Genomic DNA, 26,640 nt, shown 5'->3' with positions numbered 1-26,640 from the left:
TTAATTGAGGATGTAGGAAAATGATAGTGCAATATTCACATAGTACATACTATATAACTAGAAGAACAATTTGTCAGATTTATCTTATGTAGAGGAATGTTGATCATTCATCATCAAGACATGCCTCATTCTTTGTTAGCATTATCATCATAACATCAAAAACCTCAAGGCCATATACTTATTCTCGTTTAAACATTTATTAATCATCATTTATTTTTTTCTACAAACCATACATAAAATATTCATCATCAATCAATATCACATTCTCAATAACTCCTTAGGCTCAACAATTTGACATCAATGTTTCCACCAAGAGTTGACATCAATGATTAAATACAAGGCATATAATGCTAAACTAATGTCCTAAGTTTATGACCTTAGGGAGTAACATATCTTGTGGAAACTAGAACATTGTAGTTAAAAAAAACCTTTAATTGGAAAAAATAATAGCAATTGACAACTTTGTGCCAACCCTTATTCATTGTATGGAATCTTTTATTCTAATATATCTTGACATCACATATGGTCATGAACACTTTTTCCTAATCTATCTTTATACAACATGTGTTTTTAAAAATATGTTTTCATCACATCAATTACAATTAAGACCATTTTAGAACCATTGGGGGTTTTATTTATTAAATTGGAGTTTAAGTTGTTGGATAACATGTTCAATCAATAAGAAAATTAAAAGATGCATGTTTATAGTATATGAGATTATTAATACATTGTTGTATATTTTGAGTTTTGAAGTGTAAATCAAGAAAATGAAGAAAACGTGCAAGCATAATAGTGTGTGATACGTGCAAATAATTTTTTGCAATTTTTATTTATTTCAATAATTTTTTATTTGAAAGAAATATTAGAATAAGTGTTCTAAGTTTAGTTTGAAGATAAGACTATATCACCTTGTTTTAAATTGTGTTGATTTATTAGAGTGTATGTGTCTTTGCACTTCTATTAAAAAATTGTGTATTACATTTTTACCATTTGGCTAATTTTAGAAGATCTTGGCTAATAATTTAGTTCTTAAACAGATTTACAATTTCTACATTTTTATAAAATTTGGTTTTAAAAATATTTAAATAATGTAAGATTCACCAATTCAATAATAGAAATTATTTATTTTTCAAATTTGATGTAAGATTCACCAATATTTTTATATATTTTTCTAGAGTGGGGTTGCTTGAAGTTTACCCTATTTATTTTATGATCAATGACATATGGTTTACCTTTGTTGTATACTCTCATCAATTATCAACATTATAGTTATTTTACCCTTGATGACATCATCATAAGCACAACTTTTTAATTGTACATTATTAATTTAAGAATAGCTAACTAGGTCTAGAATTCTTATGTGTGTTTAATATATGTAACAATTTGAGAGAAGTTGACAAGGAATTCAAAGGTCAAATTCCTTAAAGAGAAGCATTTGAAAAATATCTTAGATAAATGTTTTAGAAAAGGAAGAGGAGGAATAAGGAAACTTGATTAAAAGTCAGTTTGAGGTGGTAGAATTATGAAATGGGTGAAGCCATACTAGTGAATTTGAAAATTTGGGATAATTATAGGATCACATAAAGATAGATTGAAAGTGTTATAGAAACACATAGAAAAATGAGTGTTATTTTAGAAATTGGTGAAGAAAATAAGGAGCAACATATAACCCAACAATAAAATTCAAAAATAATGTTGTCTTGTTAAAATTGATTGATTTGATAACACTTTAAGGAGATTTTAATATTAAAGGTAAAATTTTTGAATAATGAAAGTTTTAAAATTAAATATTTATGATAATGAATTATTTATATATATAATGAAAGGTGCTAGCTCATTTGGTTGAGAGCAAAGGCTTGAGGCTATGGGTTACTTCCATGGTCTCAGGTTTGAAACTCTCTCCAAATCTCACCAGTGGGACCATAGTGCGAGCCTATTTCCCTACCCATAGAGGACTAGTCTCACCCCAAATCACCTCTTTTGGGCTCTAACTTGGTAGTTTGTAAGACCAAGGTAAAGGCTAGTTGGGCATTGGGTTGGGCTGTGAGGACGCCTCTATAGTTTGAATTTTTTTTTTTAAAACTCTACTAACTAAGATTTTGGGCAAATGTACAATACAATAGAAAATAAGAAAAAATCACTCTCCTCATCTTAGTAAGTTTTCTTGTTAATCTAAAAGCCAACATAATATTAATCTTAATTGAAGAGTAATAAAAATATAATATAATAGTGTATCATTTTTGAAATGTTCTCTACAAATTTTGACTGGGAGTTGGTTTGAGGTAGAGCACAAGGGTCCTCAACAAGCGGTTCATGGGTGAAGGTAGAGGTGATATTGTCTTAGGTGCAAATGGTATTATGCATGATGGTGGTAAGAAGTTTAAAGCTAAGTCTTCCTTTCTATGCGCCTCCTTCTCAACTATGATTTTCCTTGAAATAGCAGAGGAATTGGGCCTTTAGAACCTGAATCCGGTGGCTCCCCCCTAGTTAGTAGGGGAATCACCCTAGGAGACTGAAATTACATTTTTGGAAATGTGCCAAGCCTGCATAGGGTGGTGTCTCAGTCTCAAAATTGGTGGATGGGATGTGTGTCCATCTAATGGGTTCTTCTTTACGTAGGAATCTGACCAGGTTTTCTAGATCACTTGTTGGTAAGTTTGGTAGGAGAAGATGAGACCTTATTTTTGTTGGACAATGTGCTCTCTCTCTTTCTGGGCTCTTAAAGGTCTTGTTACGATTGCTTGTCTTCCCAAACGTTAGATTTTATTCTCCATTTCTCTAAAGGAGGACTTTTTGCGCATCTTGACAAGATTCTTGTGGATTTTGGAAAAGATGCCTCCGTAGCTTTGTAGGTGGCATCTAGGGTTTGATCTAGTGACCCATCTCTTTGGAGCTATTTCCACATGGGTTCAGCTTCCTAGCCTTCCCCTAGAATCATGGGATGAGGAGGTGTTAGAAGGGATTGCTAACTTGCTTGGGGAATTATTGGGCATTGATGTTGTGACGTACAATTGGTCCCAATTTATTTATGCTAGGTTTTGTGTTTTGATGGTCCTTCATATAGAGCTCAAGGTTTTAGTGCTCCTCAAACTCAACCTAGGTTGTGTTTCCAACCCTTTGGAATATGAAAATTCTATGCTATACTACCAATTTTATTCCTTAGCGGGCCACCACTCTAATGTGTGCCCTCATGTTCCTCTAGCTAAGCCTTCTCCAAAATCTATAGCAATTGATTTTGTGACTACTTTTAGGTCTTTACTTGTGTCGTCAGGTATTGGGCTGAAGATGGCTCTATTCTAAACCTCCCCCTTACGCCCTTCTCCCCCCTTTTCCTTCCTCCAGTGTTTCTTCTTCCTTGATTATTTTTTGTCTTCCTCCTTCCCCTAGGAGATAGTTCCTCTGTTGCTTGGACCATTTCCCCTTTTCTGCCCCCTTTCCACCCCTCTCCCTGTTAGCCGTCCCCTTCCTTCATTTTTCCTACTTTATCTCCTATTTTTGTATACACCCCCTCTCCTTTTCTCCTCCTTCCCCTCAGTACTCTCCTTCCTCCTTCTATCTCCTCCCTTTTTAAGACCTACAGGTCAATGAACATGGGTTTTTTCAAGAATATTTAGTGATGTTTAGGGAGAGATTTGAGGAAATTTTTTTTTGAGAAGGACATTTCTAGTGGGAGCTAGAGAAATCCTAAGCATCTTTCCTCCAAATAGTCTCAATTATTGTCTTTTCCTGGAATATGAGAGTCCTCAATAGTATGTAAAAGTGGATGTTAGTTAAGAATCTTATTAAGGATATTAATCCAAATTTTTTTCTTATGCAAGAAACTAAAATCCCAGGTCCCCTTTTTCTATTGTAAGCAAGTATATTTGGCCTACTTCATGTTGTTTTCCTATTGAATCTAAAGGTGGGTCTAGAGGCCTAGTCCTCATCTAGAAGTCAGTCCTCTTGGCTAGATTTAACTTTCTCCAAAGTAATTAAGAAAGTTCAACACATGGTTTTTAATCATGCTAACCTGGATGTGGTGTAGGATGTGACTAATGTTTACGCCCTAAATAGTTTTGGTAGCTGAAATTACAAACATTGTAATTATGTTTACATCATTTCTATCTAAACAATTGATATCATTTATATATAAACAATTGTATTCATATTTAAAGAGGATACATATGGAAAACATATCTAACATTATTGTCCCCCTTAAATTCATTCAGTAATCATTTGGTGCATATCTTAATGTTAATTGGAATTACAAACATTATAATTATGTTTTATATCATTTCTATCTAAACAACCTCTGCAGATAGAGTCTCGCCTAATGTTAGAAAAATAAGCAAGATTGACAGGAAATTAGCCTTGAAGTATTGGGAAAAATCATCTAAGTGTTTGTGCTTAATTCATATTTTTTTAATATTCATTTTAATATGTGTAGGATGAGATATCAATTTATGCCTAATTTCTCTATTAAGAATTTTAATTTAGTGGAGGAGAACTAATAGAATTCTAAACATACAACTACATCTACATGCTTTAAGATTTCAATGAAGGATCATTTGGAAGATTTCTTATCTCATTCCTTCTATGGTGAATATAAAATGAGGGGAGATGATCAAAGGGAATATGATTAGGATATAGAGAAAAAAAATCTCATGGGAGAGGCACATAACACCAAAGAAACATACAAGTCAAGGAATCAATAAAGGAATTTAATTCAAGGTGATTGAATTAAATTGTCCAATCCAACCAATAGGAGACATTAGAAAAAATGAGGGGAGATGATCAAAAGGAATATCATTAGGATATAGAAAAAAACAATGTCATGGGAGAGGCGCATAATACTAGAGAAACATACAAATCAAGGAATAAATAAAGGGATTTAATTCATGGTAATTGAATTAAATTGTCCAATCCAACGAGTTGAAAACATTAGAAATGATGTCAAAGCATGTTTTTGCTAGCTTGAAGAGAACAAGAAAATATGCTAGATTTATTCATCTAAAAAAGACTAAAGGAAATAATGGGAAAAAAAAGTTCAAATTAGAACTCAACATCAGACATGGACAAATCCATTCCATATATCCTTATAAGAGAATCTGGACGCTTCACAATCTTCATACACAACATGTGGCATATCTGAGCTAAGACAATTAGCGAAGAGGACAAACATAATGTGGTTAATAGGCTTATTTAGAAGAAGTGTAAATAAAGTGGGTTCTTAATCTCATGGAGCAATATAAATAGATATCTTCTTTGGAAGAAATCCTAAAAATCCTTTTACATTACATCATTGTGGATCATCTAAAAACCATTTACATGTTTCTGTTGCAGAACAGGAGTATCATTAGTGCCTCAATGGATTTCTTGAATAAGAATGACATTATTTAAAACATAAATGGTGATATGAACCATCCATAATGTCCCTTTAGTAATGATGTATGATAGGGAGATATCAATACTGTGAGACTACCAATATGATTTTTTTTTAATAATGGACAATCTTTGGCATTGAAGAGACTACTTATCTAATCAATTATTTATGTTCATCAATATGCGAACCATAGAATCATTTATGAAGTATACTAACCTTCCACGATTCCACTCAAACTTGTCATCGGTAGATATTTGTTTCTTTACAAGATCACTCCAAGTTCCCATGGAATCAATCTACTATAAGATTAAAGACAAAAGAGATAATGGACCTTGCAAATTGTATATCAACTAAACAATAAAACTCAATTAGTTAATGGCCAACTTGTCTTAACAAGACTCCTCACATAGACTCATTGTAAAAAAATACATCTTCCATATTTTGTTGGTAATAATGAAACATTAAGTATACTATACAAAGAAAGAGCCAAGCCATTCTGAAGTGCACCACATCTGATCTATGAAAATTCAATTTATGTCTAGAATCAATAGTACAATTATCTTTGACAAATTTCACATGATAAATACAATATTTCTATTACAAATATAAATAGAAACAACTCATTTAATGAATAACGACCAATTTAGAAGACAATAATATGTTATGGTAGACCATTAAAATATATACACACTCATTAATGTGAGGATATAAGCTAAATTTATATTAAAGATTGGTAAACAAAATGAGGAAAAAAGAAAAAGGTCAAGCCAAGGGTAGAGGTAACCGAGCTGCTCGACAAGAGAGGTTGCCGAGTCACTCAGTCACCAAGGAGTAACTCGGCAAGTCCACAAAGAGGGACACGGCAAGGAGGATGCCAAGTCACTCAGTCAACATAGAAAACTTGGCAAGGAGGACCGAGTTACTCGGTGAATAGGAACAGAGTCTCTCGGCAAGAACATAAGCTGAGACAAAGTTATCACTCAGCTAAGACAACACTGAGTTAGTTCAATATATTTAATTTGAAGCAAAATTTTCCACTTCCTTTAAAAAATTACTAAATGATAGCACTTATTTCTTATAAAATATCCATAAAATGCACCAAAGATCATGGGATTAAAAAACTTCTCACTTCTTTCTCCAAATTTAGATAAAAATAATTCTCCTTTTGCTGGGTTTTGATATTCAGTGAATATTACAATTATAACTGCTATGACATTGTTATTTAACCAAGCATCATTGTTCTTCCACTAGTATTTGTATATCTTTAATCACTATATCTCCATCCATGATTGCTTCCTCGTGAGTTTGTATAGTGTTCTTCAATTTGCCCCACAAAATAGCGTACAATCCTACCACTATCACAACAGCTCCCAGCACGCTGCAAAGCGTTAAACTAAATTAAAAACACGCAAGCTATGCTATAAAACATTTATTCAAATAAAAAATTCTAGAAAAACAAAAGACCTTCCCAAATAGAGCCTCTGATGAAGAATAATGGAGTCCATTATAGCTGTAATTATCATGCCCAACGGAAAGAACGCGGTAGCAAAAACAGGCCCCTTTGTCTTCATACACAACCCTTGAAGATAGTATCCCATGCCTGTAACTATCACTCCCTGAATTCATCATAGAAAGTTAAATTAGCTAACTAAATCAATTTCAAATATTTAACACGTTTAACATAAGCTTGTGACATTTACAGAAAAAATCGGTTGGATAGAAAACTACTAAACTTACAGAATGAATAAATAGCTGCCAGAAGTTTCATGTCGAATCCAACTGCCCAGGAAAATGGATGTCGTTAAATAGCCCAGGTGACTGCAATTGACTGAACTGAGCCCATGAAGCATATGAGGGTAACAAGGGAGAGTTGTGCAGTATACTTCTTGAGAACCCAGGCCTGCATTCACAATTTGTACAGACTGAAATAAATTAGAGCAACTGTCCAAAAAGACGAGATATGTTTTGTGGTGGAGAGTTTAATTAAACGCTTATGTTCTTTAATAACATATATTTGTTGAAATTTAAATCATTTACTATTGCTGTCGTTGAGTCAAGCATACATTTGGTGAAGGTTTTGCAAATGGGGTTGGAAGCTTTGGGATTAACCATGGAGGAAAATCAGTCGTTAAGTATGTTCAAGCTGGAGTAGTATTGGGATGGGTGACCTCCTGAAAAATCCTGCTGCTTCACCCCTGTGAGCATCACCTAGATCCAATGAGTACTAAGTGTTCCAGTTATTCTCAAATCACAGAGTTAAATCCTGATAACAATATCACAATTTGACTCATGATTGCAATGATTTCTCTTTTGCAGCAAATATCGTGTTTGAAATGGATAGAGATGTTTCAAAAAGCAATGGCCTATATCGTGGCAGTGACATATTCATGCCTTATACTATATAAGGCATGAATATCTCTGCAAAGAAATACTTATGGAGATGATGGTTTTATAATTATCTTAAATGGGTGTTTTTTTCGGCATAAACATATTGTGTTTTAAAGTGAAACAGTGGACTAGTCATAGCAAAGTGATAGTGACGTCCAGACAGTTGGGTTTGCAGAGATACTCATAATTGCAATGATTTCTCCTTTGCAACAAATATCATGTTTGAAATGGATAGAGATGTTTCAAAAAGCAATGGCCTATATCGTGATAGTGACATATTCATGCCTTATATTATATAAGGCATGAATATCTCTGCAAAGAAATACTTATGGAGGTGCTATTTTTATAATTATCTTAAATTGGTGTTTTTTTAGGCATGAACATATTGTGTTCTGAAGTGAATCAGTGGACTAGTCATAGCAAAGTGACAGTGATGTCCAAGCAGTTGGGTATGTAGAGATACTCATAATTGCAATGATTTCTCCTCTGCAGCAAATATCATGTTTCAAATGGATAGAGATGTTTCAAAAAGCAATGGCCTACATGCAGTTTGGGTATGCAGAGATACTCATAATTGCAATAATTTTTCTTTTGCAGCAAATATCGTGTTTGAAATGGATAGAGACGTTTCAAAAAACAATGGCCTATATCGGGACAATGACATATTCATGCCTTATACTATATAAGGCATGAATATCTCTACAAAGAAATGCTTATGGAGATGATATTTTTATAATTATATTAAATTGGTGTTTTTTTGAGCATGAACATATTGTGTTTTGAAGTGAATCAGTGGACTAGTCATAGCAAAGTGACAGTGACGTCCAGGCAGTTGGGTATGCTGAGATACTCATAATTACAATGATTTCTCCTTTGCAGTAAATATCGTGTTTGAAATGGATAGAGATGTTTCAGAAAGCAACTTCCTATATCATGAGAGTTACAAATTTATGCCTTATACTATATAACGCATGAATATCTCTGCAAAGAAATACTTATGGAGATGATGTTTTTATAATTATCTTAAATTGGTGTTTTTTTGGGCATGAACATACTGTGTTCTGAAGTGAATTAGTGGACTAGTCGTAGCAAAGTGACAGTGACATCTAGGTAGTTGGGTATCCAGAGATACTCATAATTGCAATGATTTCTCCTTTGCAGCAAATATCATGTTTGAAATGGATGGAGATGTTTCAAAAAGCAATGGCCTATATTGTGACAGGGACATATTCATGGCTTATACTGTATAAGGCATGAATATCTCTGCAAAGAAATACTTATGGAGATGATGTTTTTAACATTATCTTAAATTGGTATTTTTTTGGGTATGAACATATTGTGTTCTGAAGTGAATCAGTGGACTAGTCATAGGAAAGTGATAGTGACGTCTAGTTAGTTGGGTATGCAGATATACTAACAATTGCAATGATTTCTCTTTTGAAACAAATATCGTGTTTGAAGTGGATAGAGATGTTTCAAAAAGAAATGGCATATATCGTCACAGTGACATATTCATGCCTTATACTGTATAAGGCATGAATATCTCTGAAAAGACATACTTATGGAGATGATTTTTTTATAATTATCTTAAATTGGTGTTTTTTTCGGCATGAACATATCGTATTCTGAAGTGAATCAGTGGACTAGTCATAGCAAAGTGATAGTGATGTCCAGGCAGTTGGGTATGCAGAGATACTCATAATTGCAATGAATTCTCCTTTGCAGCAAATATTGTGTTTGAAATGGATAGAGATGTTTCAAAAAGCAATGACCTATATCGTGACAGTGACATATTCATGCATTATACTATATAAGGCATGAATATCTCTGCAAAGAAATACTTATGGAGATGATGTTTTTATAATTATCTTAAATTGGTATTTTTTCAAGCATGAACATATTGTGTTCTGAAGTGAATCAGTGGACTAGTCATAGCAAAGTGACAATGACGTCCATGCATTTGGGTATGCAGAGACACTCATAATTGCAATGATTTCTTCTTTGCAATCAATATCGTGTTTGAAATGGATAGAGATGTTTCAAAAAGTAATGGCCTATATCGTGATAGGGAAATATTCATGCCATATACTGTATAAGGCATGAATATCTCTACAAAGAAATACTTATGGAGATGATGTTTTTATAATGATCTTAAATTGGTGTTTTTTGGGCATGAACATTTTGTGTTCTAAAGTGAATCAATGGAACAATCATACCAAAGTGACAGTGACGTCCAGGGAGTTTGGATATGCAGAGATACTCATGATTGCAATGATTTCTCCTTTGCAGCAAATATCGTGTTTGAAATGGACAGAGATGTTTCAAAAAGAAATGGCCTATATCGTGACAGTGACATATTCATGCCTTATACTGTATAAGGCATGAATATCTCTAGAAAGAAATACTAATGGAGATGATGTTTTTATAATTATCTTAAATTGGTGTTTTTTTGCGCATAAACATATTGTGTTCTGAAGTGAATCAGTGGACTAGTCATAGCAAAGTGACAGTGACATCCAGGCAATTGGGTATGCAGAGATACTCATAATTGCAATGATTTATCCTTTGTAGCAAATATTGTGTTTGAAATGGATAGAGATGTTTCAAAAAGAAATGGCCTATATCGTGACAGTTACATATTCATGCCTTATACTGTATAAGGTATGAATATCTCTATAAAGAAATACTTATGGAGATGATTTTTTTATAATTATTTTAAATTGGTGTTTTTTTGGGCATGAACATATTGTGTTCTAAAGTGAATTAGTGGACTAGTCATAGCAAAGTGACAAAGACGTCCAGGCAATTGGGTATGCAAAGATACTCATAACTGCAATGATTTCTCTTTTGCAGCAAATATCATGTTTGAAATAGATAGAGATGTTTCAAAAAGCAATGGCCTATATCGTGACAGTGACATATTCATGCCTTATACTGTATAAGGCACAAAAATCTCTGCAAAGAAATAGTTATGGAGATGATGTTTTATAATTATCTTAAATTGGTGTTTTTTCGGGCATGAACATATTGTGTTCTGAATTGAATCAGTGGACTAGTCATAGCAAAGTGAAAATGACGTCCAGGCAGTTGGGTATGCAGAGATACTCATAATTGCAATGATTTCTCCTTTGGAGTAATTATCGTGTTTGAAATGGATAAACATGTTTCAAAAAGCAATAGCCTATATCGTGATAGTGACATATTCATGCCTTATACTATATGAGGCATGAATATCTCTGCAAATAAATACTTATGGAGATGATGTTTTTATAATTATCTTAAATTGGTGTTTTTTTAGGCATGAACATATTGTGTTCCTAAGTGAATTAGTGGACTAGTCATAGCAAAGTGACAGTGACATCCAGGCAGTTCGGTGTGCAAAGATACTCATAATTGTAATAATTTCTACTTTCCAACAAATATTGTGTTTCAAATGGATAGAGATGTTTCAAAAAGCAATGGCCTACATGGAGTTTGGGTATGTAGAGATACTCATAATTGCAATAATTTCTCCTTTGCAGCAAATATCGTGTTTGAAATGGATAGAGATGTTTCAAAAAGCAATGGCCTATATCGTGACAGGGACATATTCATGCCTTATACTGTAAAAGGCATGAAATTCTGTGAAAATAAATACTTATAGAGATGATGTTTTTATAATTATCTTAAATTGGTGTTTTTTTGGGCATGAACATATTGTGTTCTGAAGTGAATCAGTTGACTACTCATAGCAAAGTGACAGTGACGTCCAGGCAGTTGGGTATGCAGAGATACTCATAATTGCAATGATTTCTCGTTTTCAGCAAATATCCTGTTTGAAATAGAGAGAGATGTTTCAAAAAGCAATGGCCTATATCGTGACAGTAAAAAATTCATGACTTATACTATATAAGGCATGAATATCTCTGTAAAGAAATACTTATGGAGATGATGTTTTTATAATTATCCTAAATTGGTGTTCTTTTGGGCATGAACATATTGTGTTTTGAACTGAATCAGTAGGCTAGTCATCGCAAAGTGATAGTTACGTCCAGGTAGTTGGGTATGCAGAGATACTCATAATTGCAATTATTTCTCCTTTGCAGCAAATAACATGTTTGAAATGGATAGAGATGTTTCAAAAAGCAATGGCCTATATCGTGACAGTGACATATTCATGCCTTATACTGTATAAGGCATGAATATATCTACAAAGTAATTCTTATGGAGATGATGTTTTTATAATTATCTTAAATTGGTGTTTTTTTGGGCATAAACATATTGTATTCTGAAGTGAATAAGTGGAATAGTCATAGCGAACTGATAGTGACGTCCAGGCAGTTGGGTATGCAGAGATACTCATAATTGCAATGATTTCTCCTTTGCATCAAATATCATGGTTGAAATGGATAGAGATGTTTCAAAAAGAAATGGTCTATATCGTGATAGTGACATATGTTAGAATCTGATAAGATTAATAACTTAGAAAGCTAGTGCAAAGAATAAATATCTAAACTATGAATTCAAATGATACAAAATCAAAATAGCATCAATGAGTTAGTCTCCAAGAGAGTAATGCAAATGCTGGAAGCAAAATAGCATTAAGAGGATGCAAAAACAAGAGATACAAATACAAGCCAGGTAGCATGCTTATATAGGCTAGGAAGAGGGAGGAGGTGGCAACACCAACCAATGAGGAGCAACCATCTATCAGACTAAAGATAGAAAAGTATCTTCCCAAGATAGCTAATGGATGCTCACATGTAGGAAGGTGACACCTCACAACCATTCACCCAATAAGACATGCTTTATTAACTTAAGCGAGATTATTAAAAGTGTAGGAAAAACCTAGAAAAATAGGAAAAATAAAAAACTACACTATCATCCTCCCATAAGCGAAGCTTAGGTGGATGCTAACCTAGCAAAGCTATGAAAGTAGGAAAAAGGGTCCCGACAACAAGGCCTGATTAGGTACCCAATACAAGAAAAAGAACTAGATGAAGGAAAATAAGCCTCCAATCTAGGAAATGTCCCAAAGAGAGGAACAAAAAAGAGCATGAAGCATCTCCGAAGCATGAAGCTGCAAACACTGTCAGAAGAAACTGCTAGAACCCCCATTGAAATAGTGCATGATCAGGTAGAGAAGACAAAGTCTGAAGAGCTGATCAATCGAAGAGGTGACCTCCAAAGGTAGGAATGAATGAGTGTCTATATAGTAGATGAACCATCTCACCGAAATGCATAGGTGCCTAGCCACTGCATCTGCCTAGTACATAGAAACAAAAACTGAATACGTAGATCACTCAACCGAACCAAAGAAGTAATAGAGCCAATAGGTGAACCCCCCCATAATGCTGAACAGGGAGAGGGGTGACAGGAACACTAAAATGCAATGCCAAAAACATCTGCAAGAAGAAGAATTAGGAACACCAATAGTGCAATAGAAGTACAAGCACAGGATAAAGGGCAGTGTCAGTGACACACTGCACGGGCTAATGTCATGGAAGAAAAATTCACTTGACAAAGGTGGATGAGCACAAAATGGAAAAACATCATGACCCCCCATGGCACTTTATAACTGAGTGCGAGTACAAACAAACACAAGGTGTATAAGATCTCAAATATGCAAAAGCAGGCACTTTATCTCAATGCATTTATAGAAAAAGGAATGCAACAAAATAGAAGCATACAATGCTCAGAAGTTAGAAAGAAGAGTGAGCCAAAAGAACAGAAGAAGAGATTCCAGGACTTGTAGAATCCAAGTAATCCGCTAGAGTGCGAAAGTGCAAAACTCAAAGAAGAAAGAACCTGGGGCAAAATTTGGATAAAAGACCTTTGCAACTGAATAACTCATAGAACCAGCTTTCCAATGATATTTGGCGAGCCCAGAAAGGAGTCTGAATGAGCGAGATATGGCTCCCAGAAGGTAAAATAGAACATTTGGCTTTGACTGCCAAAATAGGCAACCAAACTATAGAAAAAATAAAAAAAACCTATACCATCATCTCCGTCTTAGAACCAAATTTTTGACGCATTTTTTGGATCAAAAAAATACGTCTGTATGCTCAAGTTATGGAAGAAAAACTGACAGGGCCTCCTAATGAAGAGCATATGCTAAAAGTGAAACTTGGGCACAATAATCAAGGAAACAAATAGCACCATTGTGATCTACTCAAAAAAATGCACTTTCAAAAAAAGAATCACCTCGATACGAGGTCGTATGAGAAAGTTATGATCCTCTTTCCAAAACGAGAACCGTGCACAGTTACAGCTGAGAATCTACAATTTTTGAAGAATTCATGCATGAAAATCAAAAAACAACTCCAGTAGTGGATAGAGCACAAAAAATTGCCAAGTTCATAACAAGAATAATCAAAATCAGAGTCCGTATGAGCAAGAACGAGACATTTGAAAATTGCGTTCAAATCTGCGACTGCCAACAGAGAGGGGTATGGTTGTAACCTTTCATGCTCGATTCTAAAAAATATACAGCTTGCATGCAAAATCTAAAAGATACCCAGATGGTTTTTCAGGGCTGCGAACAAAACTCAGAAAGCGTTTTTCTTTTTGATGTACAGAAGATGCTGCTGTAGTGTAAATTAGATGCCTTTAATAGTAAAAAATGACTTCAAAAATAAAAAAATGACCCCAACAACCAAAATATGACATGCAAATGCTGGATCAACTTCCTAAGTCCATCAATAGCATGCTGGAACCTGCAATACTGATTGAAAACTTCAAATATGCAAGTTGGTTGTCAAATTTGAGATTGAAACCCCAGAGAAAAACTATTTTTGTCAAAACTTTTCTAATTCTCAGGATCATCCAAAGATGCAAGAGAAGAGCATACTTTGTTTTAAAAAAAAATACAATAAAGTTTATTAGCCCCCCCCGAATCTCTCAAATAAGGAAACTAAAATCTACTCTTGCACATAGAAAAGCTCTGATACCATGTTAGAATCTGATAAGATTAATAACCCAAAAAACTAGTGCAAAGAATAAATATTTGAACTATGAATGCAAATGATACAAAATTCAAAATAGCATCATAGAGTTAGTTTCCAAGAGAGTAATGCAAATGCTGGAAGTAAAATAGCATTAAGAGGATGCAAAAACAAGAAATACAAATACAAGCTAGGTAGCATGCTTATATATTATATAGGCTAGGAAGAGGGAGGAGGTGGCAACACCAACCAATGAGGAGCAACCATCTATCGGACTAAATATAGCAAAGTATCTTCCCAAGATAGCTAATGGATGCTCACATGTAGGAAGGTGACACCTTACAACCGTTCACCTAATAAGACATGCTTTATTAACCTAAGCGAGATTATTAAAAGTGTAGGAAAAACTTAGCAAAATAGGAAAAATAAAAAACTACACTAACAACATATTCATGCCCTATACTATATAAGGCATGAATATCTCTACAAAGAAATACTTATGGAGATGATGTTTTTATAATGATCTTAAATTGATATTTTTTTAGGTATGAACATATTGTGTTCTGAAGTGAATCAGTGGTCTAGTTATAGTGAAGTGACAATTACGTCCAGGCAATTAGGTATGCAAAGATACTCATAATTTCAATAATTTCTCCTTTGCAACAAATATCGTGTTTCAAATGGATAGAGATGTTTCAAAAAGTAATGGCCTACATGCAGTTTGGGTATGCAGAGATACTCATAATTGCAATGATTTCTCCTTTGCAGCAAATATCGTGTTTGAAATGGATAGAGATGTTTAAAAAAGCAATGGCCTATATCATGACAGGGACATATTCACGCCTTATACTATATAAGGTATGAATATCTATACAAAGAAATACTTATGGAGATGATTTTTTTTATAATTATCTTAAATTGGTGTTTTTTTTGAGCACAAACATATTGTGTTCTGAAGTGAATCTGTTGACTAATCATAGCAAAGTGATAGTGACGTCTAGGCAGTTGAGTATGTAGAGATACTCATAATTGCAATGATTTCTCCTTTGCAGCAAATATCGTGTTTGAAATGGATAGAGATGTTTCAAAAACCAATGGCCTATATCATCACATTTACAAATTCATGTCTTATACTATATAAGGCATGCATATCTTTGCAAAGGAATACTTATGGAGATGATGTTTTTATAATTATCTTAAATTGGTATTTTTTTGGGCATGAACGTATTGTGTTCTGAAGTGAATCAGTGAACTAGTGATAGCAAAGTGATAGTGACGTCTAGGCAGTTGGGTATGTAGAGATACTCATAATTGTAATGATTTCTTCTTTTCAGCAAATATCGTGTTTGAAATGGATAGAGATGTTTCAAAAATCAATGGCCTATATCGTGACAATGACATATTCATGCCTTATACTGTATAAGACATCAATATCTCTGCAAAGAAATACTTATGGAGATGATGTTTTTATAATTATCTTAAATTGGTGTTTTTTTGGGCATGAACATATTGTTTTCATAAATGAATCAGTGGACTAGTCATAGCGAAGTGATAGTGACGTCCAGGTAGTTGGGTATGCAGAAATACTCATAATTGCAATTATTTCTACTTTGAAGCAAATATCGTGTTTAAAATGGATAGAGATGTTTCAAAAAGCAATGTCTTATATTGTGACAAGGACATATTCATGTCTTATACTATATAAGGTATGAATATCTCTACAAAGAAATACTTATGGAGATGATGTTTTTATAATTATCTTAAACTGGTATATTATTGGGCATGAACATATTGTGTTTTGAAATGAATTAGTGGACTAGTCATAGCAAATTGATAGTGATGTCTAGGCAGTTGGGTATGCAGAGATACTCATAATTGCAATGATTTCTCCTTTGCAGCAAATGTTGTGTTTGAAATGGATAGAGATGTTTCAAAAAGCAATGGCCTATATCGTGACAGTGACATATTCATGCCTTATACTATATAAGGAATGAATATCTCTTCAAAGAAATACTTATGGAGATGATGTTTTTATAATTATCTTAAATTTGTGTTTTTTTGAGCATGACCATATTGTGTTCTGAAGTGAATCAGTGGACTAGTCATAGCAAAGTGATAGTGACGTCCAGACAGTTGGGTATGCAGATATACAAATAATTGTAATGATTTCTCCTTTGCAACAAATATCATGTTTCAAATGGATAGAGATGTTTCAAAAAGTAATGGCCTACATGTAGTTTCTATATGTAGAGATGCTCATAATTGCAATGATTTCTCCTATGCAACAAATATCGTGTTTGAAATTGATAGACATGTTTCAAAAAGAAATGGCCTATATCGTGACAGGGACATATTCATGTCTTATACTGTATAAGGCATGAATATCTCTGCAAAAAAATACTTATGGAGATGATGTTTTTATAATTATCTTAAATTGGTGTTTTTTTGGAGATGAACACATTGTGTTCTAAAATGAATCAGTGGACTAGTCATAGCAAAGTGACAATGATGTCCAGGCAGTTGGGTATGTAGAGATACTCATAATTTCATTGATTTCTACTTTACAACAAATATCGTGTTTGAAATGGATAGAGATGTTTCAAAAAGTAATGGCCTATATCGTGACAATGACATATTCATGCCTTATATTGTATAAGGCATGAATATCTCTTTAAAGATATACTTATGCAGATGATGTTTTTATAATTATCCTAAATTGGTGTTTTTTTGGGCATGAACATATTGTGTTTTAAAGTGAATCAGTGGAATATTCATAGAAAAGTGACAATGACGTCCAGGCAGTTGGGTATGCAGAGATACACATAATTGCAATGATTTCTCCTTTGCAGCAAATATCGTGTTTAAAATGAATAGAGATGTTTCAAAAAGCAATGGCCTATATTGTGATAGTGACATATTCATGCCTTATACTATATAAGGCATGAATATCTCTGAAAATAAATACTTATGGAGATAATGTTTTTATAATTATCTTAAATTGATATTTTTTTGGGCATGAACATATTGTGTTCTGAAGTGAATCAGTGGACTAGTCATAGCAAAGTGAGAGTGACGTTTAGGCAATTAGGTATGCAAAAATACTCATAATTACAATGATTTCTCCCTTGTAGAAAATATTGTATTTCAAATGGATAGAGATGTTTCGAAAAGCAATAGCCTACATGCAGTTTGGGTATGCAGAGATACTCATAATTGCAATGATTTCTTCTTTGCAGCAAATATGGTGTTTGAAATGGATAGAGATATTTTAAAAAGCAAAGGCCTATATCGTGACAATGAAATATTCATGCCTTATACTGTATAAGGGTTAAATATCTCTGCAAAGAAATACTTATGGAGATGATGTTTTTATAATTATATTAAATTGGTATATTTTTTGGGCATGAACATATTGTGTTCTAAAGTGAATCAGTGGACTAGTCATAGCAAAGTGACAGTGTCATCCAGGCAATTGGGTATGCAGAGATACTCATAATTGAAATGATTTCTCCTTTGCGGCAAATATCATGTTTCAAATGGATAGAGATGTTTAAAAAAGCAATGGCCTATATCGTGATAGTTACATATTCATACCTTATACTGTATAAGGCATGAATATCTCTGCAAAGAAATACTTATGGAGATGATGTTTTTATAATTATCTTAAATAGATGTTTTTTTGGGCATAAACATATTGTGTTCTAAACCGAATCAGTGGACTAGTCATAGCAAAGTGACAGTGACGTTTAGGCAGTTGGGTATTTAGAGATACTCATAATTGCAATGATTTCTCCTTTGCAGCATATATCATGTTTGAAATGGATAGAGATGTTTCAAAAAGCAATGGCCTATATCGTGATAGTGATATATTCATGCCTTATAGTATATAAGGCATGAATATATCTGCAAAGAAATACTTATGGAGATGATGTTTTTATAATTATCTTAAATTGGTGTTTTTTTGGGCATGAACATATTGTGTTCTGAAGTGAATCAGTGGACTAGTCATAGCAAAGTGATAGTGACGTCCAAGCAGTTGGGTATGCAGAGATACTCATAATTGCAATAATTTCTCCTTTGCAGTAAATATCATGTTTCAAATGGATAGAGATGTTTCAAAAAGCAATGGCCTACATGCAGTTTGAGTATGCAGAGATACTCATAATTGCAATGATTTCTCCTTTGCAGCAAGTATCATGTTTGAAATTGATAGAGATGTTTCAAAAAGCAATGGCCTATATCGTGTCAGGGACATATTCTTGCCTTATACTATATAAGGCATGGATATCTCGACAAAGAAATACTTATGGAGATGATGTTTTTATAATTATTTTAAATTGATATTTTTTTAGCATGAACATATTGTGTTTTGAAGTGAATCAGTTGACTAGTCATAGCAGAGTGACAATGACATCCAAGAAGTTGGGTATGGAGAGACAGTCATAATTACAATGATTTCTCCTTTGTAGCAAATATCATGTTTGAAATGGATAGAGATGTTTCAAAAAGCAATGGCCTATATCATGACAGTTACAAATTCATGCCTTATACTATATAAGGCATGAATATCTTTGGAAAGAAATAATTATGGAGATGATGTTTTTATAATTATCTTAAATTGGTTTTTTTTGGGCATGAACATATTGTGTTCTGAAGTGAATCAGTGGACTAGTCATAGCAAAATGACAGTGACATCCAGGAAGTTGGGTATGTAGAGATACTCATAATTGCAATGGTTTCTCCTTTGTAGCAAATATCATGTTTGAAATGGATAGAGATGTTTCAAAAAGCAATGGCCTATATTGTGACAGTGACATATTCATGCCTTATACTGCATAAGGCATCAATATCTCTGCAAAGAAATACTTATGGAGATGATGTTTTTATAATTATTTTAAATTGGTCTTTTTTTGGGCATGAACATATTGTGTTCTGAAGTGAATCAGTGGACTAGTCATAGCAAAGTGACAGTGCCGTCCAGGCAGTTGGGTTTGTAGAGATACTCATAATTGCAATTATTTCTCCTTTGCAGCAAATATCATGTTTAAAATGGATAAAGATGTTTCAAAAAACAATGGCCTATATCGTGACAGGGACATATTCATACCTTATACTATATAAGGTATGAATATCTCTGCAAAGAAATACTTATGGAGATGGTGTTTTTATAATTATCTTAAATTGGTTTTTTTTTGGGCATGACCATATTGTGTTCTAAACTGAAATAGTGGACTACTCATAGCAAAGTGACAGTGATATCCATGTAGTTGGCCATGTAGAGATACTCATAATTGCAATGATTTCTCATTTGCAACAAATATCGTGTTTGAAAAAGATAGAGATGTTTTAAAAAGCGATGGGCTATATCACGACAATAACATATTTATGCCTTATACTGTATAAGGCATGAATATCACTGTAAAGAAATACTTATGGAGATGATGTTTTTATAATTATCTTAAATTGGTATTTTTTTGGGCATGACTATATTGTGTTCTGAAGTGAATCAGTGGACTAGTCATAGCAAAGTGACAGTGACGTCTAGGTAGTTGGGTATGCAGAGATACTCATAATTGCAATGATTTCTCCTTTGCAAAAAATATTGTGTTTGAAATGGATAGAGATGTTTCAAGAAGCATTGGCCTATATCGTCATAGTGACATATTCATGCCTGATACTGTATAAGGCATTAATATCTCTACAAAGAAATACTTATGGAGATGATGTTCTTATAATTATTTTAAATTGGTGTTTTTTTGGGCATGAACATATTGTGTTCTGAAGTGAATCAGTGGACTAGTCATAACAAAGTGACAGTGTCGTCCAGACAGTTGAGTATGCAGAGATACTCATAATTGATATTATTTCTCCTTTGCAGCAAATATCGTGTTTAAAATGGATAGAGATGTTTCAAAAAGAAATGGCCTATATCGTGACAGGGACATATTCATGCCTTATACTATATAAGGTATGAATATCTCTGTAAAGAAATACTTATGGAGATGATGTTTTTATAATTATCTTAAATTGGTGTTTTTTTGGGCATGAACATATTGTGTTCTGAAGTGAATCAATCGACTAGTCATAGCAAAGTGACAGTGATGTCCAAGTAGTTGGGTATGCAGAGATACTCATAATTGCAATGATTTCTCTTTTTCATCAAATATCATGTTTGGAATGGATAGAGATGTTTCAAAAAGCAATGGCCTATATCATGACAGTGACATATTCATGCCTTATACTATATAAGCCATGAATATCACTGCAAAGAAATACTTATGGAGATGAAGTTTTTATAATTATCTTAAATTGGTGTGTTTTTGGGGATGACCATATTGTGTTCTGAAGTGAATTAGTGGACTAGTCATAGCAAAGTGATAGTGACGTCCAAGCAGTTGGGCATGTAGATATACTGATAATTGCAATGATTTCTCCTTTGTAGCAAAGATCGTGTTTCAAATGGATAGAGATGTTTCAAAAAGAAATGGCCTACATGTAGTTTGGGTATGCAAAGAAAAAATTAGATACATAATTAATCCATTTTGTTTCTTAGTTCCTGCCAGGGCATGAAATTATTGCCAAGGCATACCGCCTAAACAACGATTAATCTATTTGTAATCAACCAATAACAGATCAGATTTCTAGTAGTTTCTGGCTAGTTTCTACATTAATGTTATATTAGCCGAGGGAAAGGTGCAATTTTTTAAAGTTTAGAATATCTTATAAATGTTTATTAGAAATTGGATTGGGCATTAGTCAGTACGAATAGACTGTCGCAGAAAAAAATACAAATTTCAAAGCATAAAAAGACACATTCTATGAGCAAAAATGGAAAAATGAATTCCTACAAATGAGGAAAAGGCCACCACATTACAAGGCATCTGTGTAATTTAAAAATCCATTCCACATAACTTAAGGAAAATTTTATTTTATTTAAAAATGCCACCACATTACGAGGCATCTTGGTAATCGCAAATATCACTAAACACAACATTTGGGAAATTATACTTAGGCTATCAAAAAAAAATTATTTCTTAGGAAATTGTGGTCATCTAATACCTGGTGATATTGAGAAATGAAAAATTTATATTTAATGTTCGTGAGTTGACTTTAATTCTATCAAATTCTTTGTTCTTCTTGATTTCTCAACTCAAGATGATAGCATTTGAACATTCCACATACCTTAGTTCTTGACATCTTGCATGTTGGCTTGGACGTGGCCAATGTACAAAAGGCCAAATACCAATCTAGTATACCAGTTTCGGACCTGAACATGCCCTCATGCAATAGATTTTTCATAGCTTGAGAGGATCAACGTATAGAGATTTTTGTTCTAAGAGAATGAGATGTGTTTTTAATCAAATTCTTATGCATTCATTCATCAACAATGAGTTACAATCCATTTATATATCATTTTGCAGTGGTAGGGTGTTAGCTACTTTGCCATATAAGAAGGATGGAAGATGCATGGGAGTTAGACTACGTACTTCCCCAACTTTTATTTCCTCCATTCTAAATAATCACACAAATGTTTTTTTTCAATTATGTTAATTATATAATAAAAAATACTATTTAGATAGACTAAAAGTTGTGTCTTTTATTCATTCTCATAAGAAATAGGTTCATGTGAACTATTTCTCACTTCAACATTATAGTAATAATACAAAATTCTTGATTATATTTTCTTATAATTACTTGAAGATGAGAGCAATCACAAAAGTAATCACAGGAATGAGGTTAAACAGTTCACTTCCAAATGTGGGAGAAGTAAAATCCAAACCCACATAATAAAAGTTGTTACTGAGAGGCCTAAAAATATAGAAAAAACCTTCCATTAGTATGATAACAAAAGTATGGTTCAAATAAATTTAATAAGTTCTTTATATTTACCCTAACAGGCCAAGAACGAAAATTTGACAAAATATGGGAAAAGTTATTTTTGTTTGGGAATTCTTGCCATTCAACACATCGGACCAGGTTATAATTCATTCAAATATAACCCAAAATTAGCAATGAAAAAATGTGGAAACATAGGTTTATTTAAGAAAATCCCATATACCTTTCAAGAAAAAAAGCAAAAGGAGCAAAAGCTATGGTTGCAAATATGTTTTTGTACATTGCCAAGACATAATGATTCATTCTGTCATTTAAAGATATTTTTGTCATTATGGAGCCCCCTGCATATGCAAATTGCAATATCAACATTGCTACATAAAGCTTCGCTTTATCAAACTTCTCCATTTCTTTTAACACAACTACTATTATTTTTCATATTGTCTTTCTTCAATTTTGTCAATAGACCACTAAAATCAATAGACCTGCGACAAATAGAGATGTAGAACGATAATTATTAATCTCAAAATTAGATTAATTATAAAAGTTACAGCATGATATTCAGTGCATCACTAAAATGTAAGTGAAGTATTTTCATACCCAAGTAATGAAAGCTCTGAATATACTTTTCATCTTGATCTAGGTTTAAAAGACTTTATAATAATGAATGGGCCAAGAGAAGAAATGGTAAAATGGAGGCAACATGTATCCCAAAAAACCCTGTTCAAATATCTTCCTTATAATTTTAATTAGCCGATAGGCAATTTGTAAAGAACCAAACCTAGACTAGTTATGCCACATCATCATAAATTGGAAAATACAAAACAAAACAAAAACATAAAAGATAAAAAGTCAAAACTATTCGTATCATTACAAATTTGCATATAATTACAAATTTGCATTTAGGGTATCATCCATAACATTTAACATCACTAGTTCTAGCATAACGTCTAAGGGTTTCAGACATTGTCGTTTAGCATCAACGTTTCCAGCAAGACATCCTTTTTCAATAACATATGCAAACAGAGGAAGCGTTTTAACACATTTCCAAACCATAGCAATAAAGATTTCATTTTCAAATTTTCTAGTCCAAATTTTCATTACAAGGTCCATTGGTTCCAATACATGACTTGTATATGCAGAGCACACCATACAAAAATCATTCCTTAAGCAATTTTTCCATCATACAAAAAACATAAACAGAGAAATGTAACCTACAAAGAACTTGGAAGTTTAGACCCGTAGCTGTGTCTGCTCCCACTGCCTCTTCTTCTCAATGTCGTCCCTGCTATAACTGCCTCCCTGCCCAGCTCCCTTGTGTTTTCTTTTAATCTTCCCAAACCCTATTAAAAGAAACATCTCTTCCCCCCCGATAAAGCATGTAACTGACCTAACCTCCCCTTAGGTTCACACTTTAAAAACAATAAAAACAACGGTAAAAGCTACGGTCTTGAAGCCATGACATTGTTTTTAAATTATGTATTTATTATTTTCAAGATTTTAAAACAACCTAACCTCCCCTTAGGTTCACGCTTTAAAAACAATAAAAGTAATGGTAAAAGCTATGGTATTGAAGCCATAATATTATTTTTAAATTATGTATTTATTATTTTGAATATTTTAAAACAACGTTATCGAAAATGTGACTTCCCAATTTCTGGCACGCGTATTGCCATATCAGATATAGATACGCAAATAATTTAAGATAATTATAAAAACATCATCTCCAAAAGTATTTCTTTGCAGAGCTATTCATGTCTTATATTGTATAAGACATGAATATCTCTGCAAAGAAATACTTATGGAGATGATGTTTTTATAATTATCTTAAATTGGTGGTTTTTTGGACATGAACATATTGTGTTTTGAAGTGAATCAGTGGACTAGTCATAGCAAAGTGATAGTGATGTCTAGGCAGTTGGGTATGCAGAGATACTCATAATTGCAATGATTTCTTCTTTGCACCAAATATCGTGTTTGAAATCAATAGAAATGTTTCAAAAAGCAATGCCCTATACCATGACAGTGACATATTCATGCCTTATACTGTATAAGGCATGAATATCTCTGCAAAGAAATACTTATGGAGATGATGTTTTTATAATTATCTTAAATTGGTGTTTTTTTGGGCATGAACATATTGTGTTCTAAAGTGAATCAGTGGACTAGTCATAGCAAAGTGACAGTGACGTCCAGGCAGTTGGGTATGCAGAGATACTCATAATTGCAATGATTTCTCCTTTGCAGCAAATATCATGTTTCAAATGGATAGAGATGTTTCAAAAAGAAATGGCCTTCATGTAGTTTGGGTATGCAAAGAAAAAATCAGATATAGAATTAATCCATTTTGTTTCTTAGTTCCTGCCAAGGCAAAAAGCTATTCCCAAGGCATACCACTTAAACAACGATTAATCTATTTGTAATCAATCAATAACAGATCAAATTTCTAGTAGTTTCTGGCTAGTTTCTACATTAATGTTATGTTAGCCCAGGGAAAGGTGCAATTTTTTAAAGTTTAGAATATCTTATAAATGTTTATCAAAAATTGGATTGGGCATTAGTTGGTACCAACAGACTGTCGCAGAAAAAACACAAATTTCAAAGCATAAAAAGACACATTCTATGAGCAGAAAGGGAAAAATGAATTCCTAAAAATGAGGAAAAGGCCACCTCATTAAAAGGCATTTGTGTAATTGAAAAATCCATTCCACACAACTTAAGAAAACAATTATTTTATTTAAAAATGTCACCACATTATGAAGCATCTAGGTAATCGCAAATATCACTGAACACAACATTTGAGAAATTATATTTAGGCTATCAAAAACATTTTGTTTCTTAGGAAATCGTAGTCATCTAACACCTGGTGATATTGAGAAATGACAAATTTATATTTAATGTTCACGAGCTAGCTTTAATTCTATCAAATTCTTTGTTCTTCTTCATTTCTCAACTCAAGATGGTAGCATTTGAACATTCCACATACCTTAGTTCTTGACATCTTGCATGCTGGCTTGGACGTGGCCAATGTACAAAAGGCCAAATACCAATCTAGTATACCAGTCTTGGACTTGAACATGCCCTTATGCAATAGAATTTTCATAGCTTGAGAGGATCAACGTATCGAGATTCTTGTTCTAAGAGAATGAGATGTGTTTTTTAATCAAATGCTTATGGATTCATTCATCAACAATGAGTTATGATCAGTTTATATATAATTTTGTAGTGGCAGGGTGTTAGTTGCTTTTCCATATAAGAAGGATGGAAGATGCATGGGAGTTAGACTACGTACTTCCCCAACTTTTATTTCCTCCATTCTAAATAATTACACAAATTTTTTTTTCCACTGTGTTAATTATATAATAAAAAATACTATTTAGATGGACTGAAAGCTGTGTCTTTTATTGATTCTCATAAGAAATAGGTTCATGTGAACTATTTCTCACTTCAACATTATAGTAATATAACAAAATGCTTGATTATATTTTCTTATAATTACCTGAAGATGAGAGAAATCACAAAAGTAATCACAGGAATGAGGTTAAACAATGCACTTCCAAAAGTGGGAGAAGTAAAATCCAAACCCACATAATAAAAGTTGTTACTGAGAGGCCTAAAAATATAGAAAAAACCTTCCATCAATATGATAAGAAAAGTATCGTTCAAATAAATGAAAAAAGTTCTTTATATTTACCCTAACAGCCCAACAGGGTATACTTTAAGAAACCCCTCCTTTAGAAAAGGTGTAAAAAATTGGCGAAAGGTGTAAAACACTTGACAAAAAATTTTATTTTTTGTGGCGAAAAAATAGTTTACAAAGAAAAAATAATAATCTCCATTGGCGAATCATTCGTAGTCTCTCAAACAATGTGTAAAATCTGGGCGAATTGTGTTAATTTAAAACCACAAAAAAATTATACATTGGCGAACAAAAAATAATAATCACATTAAAATTTGAATTTTTTGGGCGGATCATTTCATTGCATTTAAGGTTTAAAAAAATATATGTGAAGTCAATGGCATCAGAGGTTCGCAAAGGGTTTCATCAGTTTGAACTTTTATGTTACGAAGTCACGAAAAGGAGATCACATCATCGAAGGTTTTAGTCAACCAGTTAGTCTGTTGGTTGCAAGA

At 33.1% G+C, this 26,640-nt stretch overlaps 1 pseudogene; it reads right to left on the bottom strand.

The window, feature by feature from the left end:
* Nucleotides 1–6,595: 6,595 nt before the first annotated feature.
* On the bottom strand, nt 6,596–23,562 carry LOC149547416 (WAT1-related protein At5g07050-like; annotated as a pseudogene).
* Between the last annotated feature and the right edge of the window lie 3,078 nt (nt 23,563–26,640).

This window comes from Cupressus sempervirens, chromosome 7 (genome assembly GCF_028749045.1).
Source record: "Cupressus sempervirens isolate cs-2001-9-10 chromosome 7, ASM2874904v1, whole genome shotgun sequence".
Lineage (NCBI taxonomy): Eukaryota > Viridiplantae > Streptophyta > Pinopsida > Cupressales > Cupressaceae > Cupressus > Cupressus sempervirens.
Note: the sequence above shows the minus strand (reverse complement) of the source record. Positions and strands in the feature narration are given on the sequence as shown.